The following is a 12,823-nucleotide window of genomic DNA, read 5'->3' as shown; positions in this document are numbered from 1 at the left end:
CTCATCAGACCACGCTCAGCGTCCCACATGCCACAACTAAAAGAACCCACAACAAAGAATACACAACTATGTACCGGGGGGCTTTGGGGAGAAAAAGGAAAAAATAAAATCTTTAAAAAGAAAAAAACAGCTCTAAAAAGGATTCTTACAACAAAAGGAATCTTTAGTAAATATCTTTGGCCATCTCAGCAGGTCCATCTGCCAGGGAATAATTTGGATCCAACTGTTCTTCAGAGTTTTGTACCTGAGAGCTGGCTAAAATTTTAAGGATCTCTGTTCGTGCCTCTCCATATGTAAGTCTCTCTGTATTTATTTGTCTGCCTCCAGATTATATAATTTCTAAAGGATCTATGTTTAACTGGCTTGAAGTGCTTGTATATATTATTTCTAAATGTAATAGAAACTAACCCAGGTGTCTTTCAAGTTAACATGATATAAAGTGATCTTTGGCAAATAAAAGCTTATTTGAGTTTGTTGGTTTGATTAAAATAAATATGTTTTCAGAGTTATCAACATTGGCTATGATGTAAACACGTTTGTCTGTTACAAAATTTGCAAAAAATAATAACTTAGATTAATAGCTGTTTTTGTCTCATGTCTCACAAGGACTTTGTAGGCAATCTAAATATAGTTATTGGGACCAAGTAGACTAAGTAGATGTGCAAAGGATGAAAGCTTTTGGAGGAACTTTTTAACAACAAGTATGTGTTATGGTGTATGTACATAAAACGACTTAGGGTAATGACTGACTGCTTTAATGTCACATGAAGTTTTTGTGAGTAATCTACGAATAATTGTTGAGAACAAATGATTTAGATAGATAAAAATGGGCAAGAGATTTTAGGTGCCATAATTATGTTTTGTGGTATATACGCTTGAAAAACAGCTTCCAAAGTCTTTTTGGCAACTTAAAACTTTAGAGTTTGGCTAAGTTAAATTAAATGATGAAATGTCATTGAATATCGACATCATTTTCCAAATAAGATAAAATATTAGAAATTGACTACTAAGCATAGATTTGTCTGCCTTTGGTTTCTTATCTCAGAGAAACTAAAAAATGCTTAGGTTTATTGATAAACATGATTTGTGCATGCTGAGAAATTTTCTATGAGAAAAGGTGTTTCTAGAAAGTCTGTATACAAGGAAAGTAAAATGTATATTTTCAGTAAAGAAGGTATAAGAAATCAAGATATTTTTGTTTGTTTGTGTTAATAAAGATAAATTTGTCCTAAAGCACCAGGAAAGGAAAAAAGGAAAGAAAACATGGAACAAATTCTGAATGTAAAAAGTAAGGGACACAAGGTTTGTGGAAGTAAAACCCTAAGGAGTTTTGTGCATGGTCAAGTTAGCTGAGACTAAAATGAATTCAATTAAATGAATGAGTTTCCATATCAAAAGTAAGCTGGTACCAAATTAGAATTTGGCTTTCTCCTCTCTAAAAAAGATAATTTTCTTGAACTTTTGGTCTACTCTTGATAACAACGTTATAAAAGGTTTTTCTTTATTTTTGAGTAAGTTTACCTAAAAGACAGAAAATCTATGTTGTGTTAAGATAAGTTCCTATCTTCAAACAGACTGAGGTCTCTCTATTAAGGTTTTTTTCTTTTTACAGTTTTATCTCTGTTTGCCTTTGACATCTTCTGTTGTCACCTTGATCGAATGGATAGCTAAGAATTGTTTCTTATTTAACCAAGTGTTATAAACCCTTTTGATATTTTTGACAAACTTCTCCCAAAATTAAAGTCTTTCTTTGACTTAAAAGGGAACTTTGAAGGGCTGGCCCCGTGGCCGAGTGGTTAAGTTCGTGCGCTCTGCTGCAGGTGGCCCAGTGTTTCGTTGGTTCGAATCCTGGGTGCGGACATGGCACTGCTCATCAAACCACGCTTAGGCAGCGTCCCACATGCCACAACTAGAAGGACACACAACGAAGAATATACAACTATGTACCGGGGGGCTTTGGGGAGAAAAAGGAAAAAAATAAAATCTTTAAAAAGGGAAATTTGAAAATTTCCAATCAACCTCAAGACTTCTCAAAAAATTTGTTCTCTCTTTCTATAAAGAGGAAGATATTAAACTAATTAAACTTATTTGGCAGGTTAAATTACATGGGAAACATTATCAAATAAATGATAATAAGTCTTCCTAGGTTATATCATGTGGGTAAATGTTATTAATATGTGTTGGGTTTTTTTAATTATATAGGGGCCGGCCCCGTGGCTGAGTGGTTAATTTCACACACTCCACTTTGGTGGCCCAGGGTTCACTGGTGTGCATCCTGGGCATGGACCTACACACTGCTCATCAAGCCATGCTGAGGTGGTGTCCCACATAGAAGAACTAGAATGACATACAACTAGGATATACAACTATGTACTGGGGCTTTGGTGAGGAAACAAAAAAAAGGAAGAATGGCAGCAGATGTTAGCTCAGGGCCAATCTTCCTCACTAAAAAAAACCAACAGGTGATGTTGTGTTTAAAAAAAAATTATAGGGGCATGCCTCATGACTGAGTGGTTAAGTTCATGAGCTCTGTTTTGGCAGCCCAGAGTTTCACCAGTTCGGATCCTGGGCATGGACATGGCACTGCTCGTCAGGTCATGTTGAGGCTGTGCCCCATATACCACAACCAGAGACACTCACAACTAGAATATGCAACTATGTACTGGGGGACTTTGGGGAGAAGAAGAAGAAAAAAGATTGGCAACAGATGTTAGTACAGGTGCCAATCTTTAAAAAAAATTATATAACTTTCCAAAAATTCTTATCTGTCCTGGTTGTCACTCATAATTCTAGTTATTATGTCAAAAGGTTGTATGTCACTGAAATAACCCAGTGTCTTTGTCAATTGACATTTTTAAATGTTTTGTTATTTGTAGACAGTTGTTGTTTTACCCTGATGTTTTTGCAAATATGTTTCATCTTCAGAGAGATTCATGGAAAGGACCCTGACACTTGCTCTAGAATACAGGTTTCTGATAAACTTCCAGGTTATGAAACTGAGCTGGGTAAGAAATTACAGAACTCTAATGGAGAAACTGATGGCCTCATAAAACTGCTAACAAAGGATCAAAAATCGGCTACACGGGACTAAATAAATTGATGAGGATGATTATAATTCTTATGACTTTTCATTTGAAATATTGCGGATTTTTTAATGTTTTGTTTTTTCAGAGAAAAAAAACTTTCTCTTTTTTCTTAAGCAACTATGACTTATAGCAATTTGTAAGCAGAATTGAAGCATTTATCTTTTTCTCCCTATCTTATCCCTCCAGAATTTGAAAATTCTTGATGAATGAGTGTTCTTATATTCATGACAATATAGTTGTTTGCATAAGTTCAGGAAGAATCTGCTCTTCTTATAGCAAGTCACAATTGGAAACACTGGTTATATTACCAAGGCTTTGACTGGAATGTCATATTTGAGAAAAAATATGTATAAACTCAGATTTGACCAAAGAGCTTTGAGGAACAAGGATTGACTTTATGGACTAAAGCCACGTGGAAATATTGGCCCATTACCTTGATTACAGGGTTCCCAACAACCTTACTAGGTGGGTAAAGAAAGTCACTTCCAGGAGCTGGCCCCATGGCCGAGTGGTTAAGTTTGCACGCTCTGCTTTGGCAGCCCACGTTTTTGCCGGTTCGGATCCTGGGCATGGACATGGCATTGCTCATCAAGCCATGCTGAGGCAGCATCCCACATGCCACAACTAGAAGCACCCACAACTAGAAATACACGACTATGTACTGGGGGGCTTTGGGGAGAAAAAGGAACAATAAAATCTTAAAAAAAAAAAAAAGAAAGAAAGAAAGAAAGTCATTTCTCTGGCAGGTGCAAGGAACCTCAGGATATTTAGGGGACCTTGAGAAGAGAGGGACTCACCTGAATCTATAGGTATTGCAGGCAGAGTCTGATGACAAGTCCTTGGCTTGGTTTTCCTGGGCTCAACAGGTCTTTAAAGTTCAATCTGAGATTCCTTATAAAAAGTTCCAGCAAAGTAGATTTAAAAGAGCGTATATGATCAATTGCTATTCTTGCCGTACTTATGTAAGTAATCAGGCCAAGTTTATTAAAACTAGACTTATTTTACAAACTAATGAGTCTAAATTTGGCTATCTTTGGTAAAAGTGAGGGTGACTTTTACAGAGAAAAATTGTTTCAATAGAGACTATAATGCACATTTGCGGGTGTTGGATTCTGGTTTTGTTAATTGTCTTTGAGGTTTTTGTTTTCTATCTGTAAACTGGACTGGATCCTGAATTCTTCTAGTTTCCTCAAATGTCTGGTACAGATCTCCAAATTAACATTTTCAATTTTTTCCTGTCCTTTTCACTTGGAATCATTGAGAACTAAAACCTCCCTTTTTCCTGAAGCCCCCCAAACTGAAGCTGGACAGCCTTATATAAACGTAAGAAAAAAGAGCATGATAGCCCATGTTTGGACAATTTTCATGCCTGTTGCTATATAAGCCATTCAAAATGTTTCTTCGAACTGACATCTAAAAAATCTTGAGTGGCCATCCCCTGGGCTCAGAAATTGGTTTATAATTTGCTCCAACTATTAACCTTGTTTTTCTTTTTGTTCCTCTAGAAATGCTTCTTATTAAATACTTAGTTGCTTGCTTACATAACATAGGCCTAACCTTGGGAGATCCTTCCTATGTTCTAGAGATAATCCAAAAGACCTGGAGGGAACCAGACACTGTCAGATGTTTCTCTGTATCATCTTTGTCATGGAGAAATACATGGTCCTACTGAAATCCTGGACTTCGCCCCTGCTGGATGGGGCCACACAAAAAATGCCACAAGGAATATGAACCATGCCTTGAAAGTACATCACAACTGGGATCATCCAAACCTTGACTGGCTTCATACTCTAGACACTAACTTTTCTGAATGAAGAAGTGAACCCCTGAGAGACCGTGAGTTGCTGTACAGAAGACAGACTCCTAAAGATAAGTAATAAATGATTCCCAGGTTCTTCCCTTACTTGTTTGACTATTAGACAGCAGGCTACTTGGCTACATCAGCTTTCACTTGGGCTTCTAGGCACTAACCTCGATTGGTTTATGGGCCTCTTCTCCTGGATTCCCCAAGTACTGAGGTCCATTATGGAGGGGATACTAAAACTTGGAATGTCTATTTTGTTAATGTGTGTGGTCATCTATATAATTATAAAATGTGACCTTGTGTTGTTCCAAAGCCATTGATCAGAGTACTAAAATATTAATCGTGCAAAGCATATCTTGCTCTTTCCATCTGGTACTCAAAATATTTTAAAATATCGGTAGAACAGTCTCATTCCTCTGACCACGCTCTTCACCCTTCCACAGCAGGAAGTAGCTAGAACAGTCTTTGCCTCCATTCCCCAAGATTGAGGAGTGATCATAAGACAGTGAGGATTGAAACTGAGAACAAAGAAGCTAAAACATCTCCGCTAGAGCAAGAAACTTTGAGATAAGCTTTGCTAACTGCAGCTGTGCATATTCAGCATAATCAACTGTTGTTCAAAACTAACCAGGTCTTTCTGTCACTCTTCAGTATGTGACTGAGCTGTGTTTCCCAGGAAGTCAAGGTCCAGACATCAAGAGTCAGCCTCACAAGGCCAAACGCAGGCTGAAGATGAAAACTAACCAGAAAAGTCCAGAAGGTCAAGGAAAAAGAATTTCAGTCTTCAAGGCCAAACGCAGGCTGGTGGGAAGACGCCACCCAGCATGGCCACATGCTGTCCCTCCCCTATCTAAAACCCCAGATAGAAACCACTACCTTTTTCCCTTCAAGGAGGTGGATCTGTGTTTTAATTCCCATCTTCTTGTCTGGCAGCCTTTTGATAATAAACCTCTTTCTTTACCACAGCCTGGCATTTCAAGATTTTGGCCCTCCTGTGTGGTGGTTAAAGAAACCTGTGTTTGTGTTTAGTAACGGAGGGAGGGAGGAAAGAAAGAAAGGAGAAAGAAAGAAAAAAGTAAGGAAGGAAGGAAAGAAAGAAGGAAGAGAGGAAGCAAGGGAGGAAGGAAAGGAAGAAAGAATGAGAGAGAGAGAGAAAGGAAGGACGGAAGAGAGAGAGAGAGAGACCCTCACTGTAGCCACTAGAGCTGCTGCATGCTGTCAGGTGAGATTCTTCATCATCATCAGGACCACTGCCACAGCCCCGTCAACAGCATCTCTCTCCCTCCAACCCACAACATCAGAGCTGTCCAAGTTCTGCAGTGGCGGACTATGTCCAGGCATACTGAGTGACAGGGACTGGACCTACCGTCCCACTTGAAACACCCCAAAAGACAGACAACAGATCTGAACTACAGGTTTGGAGACACCAGCTATCAGGCAGGGAAGGACAGTGGTCTCTTGGAGCTGGGGACAAATGGGTAAGCCCTGCAGTTGCCCCAGCTGACTGACTGGAGAGGGCGTTTCCTGATGGGGCCCAACGGACACCCTGAGTTTAGGAGATGGAACTGAAACTCTGAGCACCTAGAGTTGGCAGGGACAGGGGACCAGAGAGAAGAGAGCTGCAGAGGGAGAGAACCCTGCATATCCGCAGGGGGTCCTGCTGAAGCAATCTGCAGACCACCGATCAGCACAAGTGTGTGAGGAAACTACTGGAGGGAGGCCGTGAAAGGACCCCTCCCTTCCCCCAAAGGATGAAAGGTTAACTATGCCCAGCCCTACAGCAGGACAGGGACTAGTGGCTGCCCACCCCCCCCCCCCCCACTGGCCAAAATGGCAAACCTCATAATTCAGGCGGCCTCGGGCAGGGTGCTCAGAAGGGTCTCGCCTCAGGGTCATGGAAAAGAATGACTCTGACACTGAAAGCTGCTCTGGTGTCACGCAGCAAATCTTCAAAGCAAGACTCAAAAGGATCCGACTGTTTCCGAGTCACTTAACACACCCCAGAGCAAAGCTCAGGAAGATGTTGAGGAATACAAAGTTAGCCAGCACACAAGGGAAAATCATAATGCCTGGCATCCAACCGAAAATTACCAGGCATGCAGAGCAGCGGGAAAATCCAACTCATAGTGAGGAGAGAGATTAACCAATAAAAGGCATCCAAATTACAAAGGAAGAAATAAAACTGCTTTACTTACAGATTTGATTGTCTATGTGGACAATCTGATGGCATCTACAAGTTACTAGCCATTAGTCGTAAGTTTAGCAAGGTTCCAAGACACAAGCTATTTAGAGGGAGCTGCCCACCCCAGCCCCCCCAACACTTAGCCAATTGTCCCAGCACTTCTTCACTGAAACAAGGCCGGTAAGCCCCCGAATTCCTATTCTAGTGTTTCTGTGTGTACTTCTCTCATTTAAAAAAAAAAATGCTTTTTATTTTGGCAGGAAGCCAACCTAACGGTGACACGGATGTGCGGGAGGACCAGAATTCTGTGGGAGGGCATATTTTCTGGAGAGCATTTGTATACTGTAGATTGATAAGCTTAAGAAAATAAATAGAAATGAACGTATTTAACTCGGTAATTCTACCTCTTGTAATCTATCTTAAGTAAATAACCATTCATGCAAACACTTACGTACAAGAATTCCATTGAATCCTTGTCTATAACAGGGGCAAAACTGATAACAATTTTAACTGTCCAACATTATGTTATAACGCACTTTACGCATCCACTCACTAACATTTTTTTGAGGGGTTTTTAGAAAGTGGAAAAGCTAGTATGGTAAGTGAAAAAAAGGAAAAGAATTATGCTAAACTTGAAAACTGACACATTATACGTTGTTATACATTTAATGTGTAAATATAACTAAGAAAATATTGCAAAATGTTGACAGTATCTAGTGAACACGGGACTTGGTTTTCGTTTTCCTAAGTTGTGCTCAGTTACCTGGTACTACTGGACTATCTGAATCCCAGAACCTCGCGTCCCACACAAGGACAAAGGCAAGAAAATCTTGAGGTGCAGTAGCTGAAAAGAAACTCAGACACAAAATAGAAACTCAGTTTTATTTTCTGCTGTAACAAACGTTTAATCATCCCCTCCTCCAGCAACAGGGAAATAAAACAAGTGGACCAAGAGATACCAAGGGCCAGTACAGGCAAAAAATTAGATCCCAATATTAAAGTGGCAAGTACTCCAAGTATCAATTCCCTACGCCTTGCTTAGTAGGGGACAAAACAGTTTGGCCTCAGTCCCCTTTCTTCAGCCTAAGCTAAGCGGAGGTGGGAGTCCAAAGTGCTGAATGCTCCCCACCACGAGGGCAAGCAGGTCCAGGAAGGAGTTGATGGAAATCTGGAGGAGGTCAGCGTCTTCAGCAGTCCATCTGCTAAAAGCGAGGGGTAAAGATCAAGTTCAAGGTGATGACTCTCTCTTACACCCAGCACACCACACCCGCCCCGGAGACCTGACACTTGAGACCGAGTCTCCCTGTGTCCATCACCGAGCCCCTCCGGCTGAGATTGGCTCTCAGGCCCTGAGCCCTTGCCGCCACCCCCATCTCAGCTCCGTGTAGAACTGACACAGCCAGGACGCTGCCGTTCACGGTGCACTCCTTCTGAACCGCCTGCTGGTGGCCTTGGGCTTCTGGGGCCAAGGCCCTGCGGGCCATCTCTGCCTCCAGGGGGGACCGGAAAGGCACGGTGAGTGTGCTGGGGGAGGCATGGTTAAGGCACCATCTGCTACTGAATTTGCTGGTGCCTCAGGCTTCGCACGTCTCAGAGGCTGGCCTTCACCCCAGCTTCCCCTCAGGCCGTCCACCCCCACCCTCACCCTCGAACACACAAACCCAGTCCTGCCAGCTCAGGCCACCCTGGGCTGCCCGCCTCCCTCCTCACTCAGTTCACCCTGTCCCACCTCCCCCGCTCCTTCCGGCCTGTGTCCCCACCCTCCAGCCTCCTCAGGCGTCAATTCCCCGCCCCCCGCCCCCCACCGCGCACCCTCCCCCACCCCGCGTCAGGCTACCCCAGCTTCCCCTCACTGCTCCCCTTTGTGTGTCCCAGCCCCCGGCTGCCCTGTGCCCTGTGCCGGGCCTTTTGACACGTCCCTGGCCCATCCTGTGGCCACCAGGCCGCAGGGGCTCAATGGAAAGGATACAAGACCATCTGTCGGTTTTCTGGTCCTACATCCACTGGTGCTGCATCTCCACCTAGCCCTGACTCAAGTGCTGCCGGTGCGACATCGGGAGCACCTACGGCTGCTGGCCCCACCGCCCCCTCGTCTCCAGGGCTGCCCGGGCCACCAGGGCCACCCTGGCCATCAGGGATGCCAGAGCCACCCTGGGCCCTGGGGCCGCCAGGGCCGCCCTGGCTGTCGGGGCCGCCAGGGCTAACTTGGTCGCTGGGGCCGCCAGGGCTGACAGGAGCACCCCGGCCTTCCAGAACGCTGGGGGGACTATGGCTGTTAGGGCCTCCAGGGCCGCTGGGGCCACCCCTCGCACCGGCCGCACCACCGCCACCTTCGTCTGCGGCCTGCATAGCTGCTGCCACTCCGTCGTTCCCCTCAGAGTCCAAGCCGAATCCGCCGGCCCTCTCAGCCCGCCGCTCAGGGACTGAAGCCCTCTCACCGAGTTCCCCCCTTTCGCGCGCAATGCAACTCGGGATGTCCAGTGCGCCTGCGCAAACAGACCCGCTTTGAGTCCCTCGGAGTGTGACAGGCTCCCGCCAAGCCGGCCCAGAGACCCTGTAGCCGGCCGAGCCAATGGGGACTCCCTCGTGAAGCCCCGCCCAATAGAGCACGACGTAACCTCAGTGCGCCTGCGCGAACCGACCCTTCCCTGGGGCTTTCCCGGGAGGAGAGCGGTGCGCTGGGCCTCTGTGCTCAGGCCTCTGGGCAGGTGACGGTTGCCCGCCAAGGCTGCCGCGCCCCAGGCGTGCGTCCTGCGCCTGGGAGCCCGGGCTGCTGCCCGCCGGGCCGACCTCGCCTGTGACCAGCCTGCCGACCGCCAGTGTCCTGTCATCGAGTTCCGGGAGGGAGTCGGGCTCCTCTGGGCCGGGCGGCCTGTCCCCCTCTCTGGGCTCCACACGTGGCCCGAGTCTGCGAGTAGCGGGGCCCAGGAGGGACCAGCTGGCCTCCAGGGCTGCACGAGGGGGAGCACCACCCCTGGGACAGCTCCCCGTCGCTTTGCCCTCTGCTGGCACAGCCCTCATGGGCTCTCCCTCCCCCGGGAGCAAAGTCTTGCAGCCCTCTGGGGGGCTGGAGGTGCCAGGGGCCCTCAACTGGGAGGTGACCCTGTGTCTGCTGGCCTGCTGGGTGCTGGTGTCCTTCTGTGTCTGGAAGGGGGTCAAGTCAACAGGAAAGGCGCGGCTGGAGGCGGGCGGGGCTGGGGATGACGGCAGGGCTGGGGGGCGGCATTGCCTGGGAGAGGGGAGTCTCTGCCAGGGACCCCTATTGCAACGGGAGGTGACTGGGCCAGGGTCCGGGCCTTGTACAAGTCTTGCACCCCCTTGGTTAAATTTATTTCTAAGTATTTTATTCTCTTTTATACTATTGTAAGTGGAATTGTTTTCTTAATTTCATTTTCAGATTGTTCATGCTTTTGTATAGAAAAACAACTGATTTTTGAATATTGAGCTTGTAATCTGCAACTTTGCCATAATTCATTTATTACCTCTAGCAGTTTTTTGTGGAGTCCTTGGAGTTTTCCATATATAAGATCATGTCATCCATAAGAGAGATAGTTTTAATTTTTCCTTTCCAATTTGGGTGCCTTTTATCTCTTTTTGTTGCCTAACTGTTCTAGCTAGAACTTCCAGTACAATATCGAATAGAAGTGAATGTGGGCATCCTTGTCTTCTTCCTGATCTTAGAGGGCAGTCTTTAATCATTGAGTATGATATTAGCAGAAGGTTTTTCATAAATGCCCTTATCATGTTTAGGAAGTTCCCTTATATTCCTAGCTTTTTTAATATTTTTATCATGAAAGGGTGTTGGATTTTGTCAAGATTTTTTCTGCATCAATTGAGATGATCATGTTGAGTTTTTTTCCTTTGTTCTATTAATGTGGTGTTATTACATTGATTCTTTGATAGATTTTTCACATATGGAACCATCCTTGCATTCCTTGGATAAATCTTACTTGGTCATGCTGTGTGTGATTCTTTTAATATGCTGCTGAATTCAGTTTGCTAGTATTATGTTGAGGATTTTTGCGTCTATCTTCATAAGAGCTATTGATCTGTAGTTTTCTTTTCTTGTCATGTCTTTTATCTGGCTTTGGTATCAGGATAATGCTGGCCTCATAGAATGAGTTAGGAACTGTTCCCTCTCCTTCTATTTTTTGAGTTTGAGAAGGATTGATGTTAATTCTTCTTTAAATGTTTGGTGCAATTCACCAGTGAAGCCTTCTGGTCACGTACTTTTCTTTTATGGGAAATTTTTTATTACTGATTCAATCTCTTTACTTATTATACATCTGTCAGGTTATCTTCCCCAAATATCCATGTGATTTGCTCCTTCACTTCTTTCAAATCTTTGCTCAAATGTCTGTTCTCAACAAAGTTTTCCCTGGCCACTATATCTAAAATGACATACCTCCTCAATCTCTTATCTCTCTTTTATGCTCTTTTCCCTTAGTAATTATTGCCATTTAAAACACTATTTATTGACTTTATTTATTATCTGTTCCCTCCATGGGAATATAAGCTACATGGGAAATTGCTCGTGGAGCAGTTGTTCACCACTGGATTGTTCACCACTGCAGGCCTAGTGCCGAGCAATAGAAGACACTCAATTAATATTTGTGGAATAGGGGCCAGCCCCATGGCTGAGCAGTTAAGTTCGTGCATCCTGCTTCAGCGGCCCAGGCTTTCATTGGTTCAGATCCTGAGCGCAGACATGGCACTGCTCATCAGGCCATGCTGAAGCGGTGTCCCACATAGCACAACCAGAAGCACTCACAACTAGAATACACAACTATGTACTGGGGGGCTTTGGGGAGAAGAAGAAGAAAAAAAGAAGATTGGTAACAGTTGTTAGCTCAGGTGCCAATCTTTAATAAATAAATAAATAAATAAAAATATATTTGTGGAATAAATGCATAAATAATTCAATGTAGCTGGAGCTCAGTGAGTGAAAGAAAGAGTAGTTCCTAGATGAGGCAGAGCCTTGTGTGCCATAGTAATGAATTTGTATTTCAGCTTGAAGTGCAATGAAAGGCATAGAAGGGTTTCAAACAAGGAAGTAAGATGATCTTATTTATGTTTTAAGATCACCCTGGAAAATAGATTTGAAGGGGACTATGCTGAATGCTTAGAGACCAGCAACTTTATTGTCAGTAGCTTTCAGAAGAGAGATGATGATGGCCTGAACTAGGGGGACAGCAGTGGTATGGAGAAAAGTTGATGAATTCAAGAGAGACAGAACTGGTAAATGGATTGGATATGAAGGAGGGGAGAAAAAGGTAGATGACAATGATCACCTTTAGAATAAACCATCTTAGACCTTCCAGACAAGACCAGCCACCAGCTGAATACCACCAACTGACCACAGTAGATATCACAAACAGCAGAATTGGCCAGGTGAGCCCTGCTCAAATTTCTGATGCAAAATATTGTAAAATATAATACCGTGGTTGTTGTTTTAAGTTAGAATAATTACAAGTAGTTTATTACACAGATCAGATAACCAAAACAACACTCTCACTAAGGACAGTTAGAAATGCTGAAAATTATAAAACTATATTTTTAAAGGCATAGAACTAAAGAAACAATAAGAACTAAAAGGACTAAAGTTCCAGAGAGGGGAGTACTATACACTGCATGTTTGTGTCCCCCCGAAATTCATATGTTGAAATCTAATCCCCAGTGTGCTGATATTTGGGGGTGGGGACTTTGGGAGGTGATCAGGTCATGAAGGTGGAGCCCCCATGAATGGGATTA

General features: G+C 44.1%; 1 long non-coding RNA gene across 1 annotated transcript; it reads right to left on the bottom strand.

The window, feature by feature from the left end:
* Nucleotides 1–7,949: 7,949 nt before the first annotated feature.
* Nucleotides 7,950–9,521, bottom strand: LOC111771539 (uncharacterized). Its single transcript, XR_011434829.1, has 3 exons — nt 9,042–9,521; nt 8,468–8,596; nt 7,950–8,274 (listed from the first exon to the last, which is right to left on the bottom strand). It is a non-coding gene; the product is annotated as an uncharacterized lncRNA (long non-coding RNA).
* Nucleotides 9,522–12,823: the final 3,302 nt, after the last annotated feature.

This window comes from Equus caballus, chromosome X (assembly GCF_041296265.1).
Source record: "Equus caballus isolate H_3958 breed thoroughbred chromosome X, TB-T2T, whole genome shotgun sequence".
Lineage (NCBI taxonomy): Eukaryota > Metazoa > Chordata > Mammalia > Perissodactyla > Equidae > Equus > Equus caballus.
Note: the sequence above shows the minus strand (reverse complement) of the source record. Positions and strands in the feature narration are given on the sequence as shown.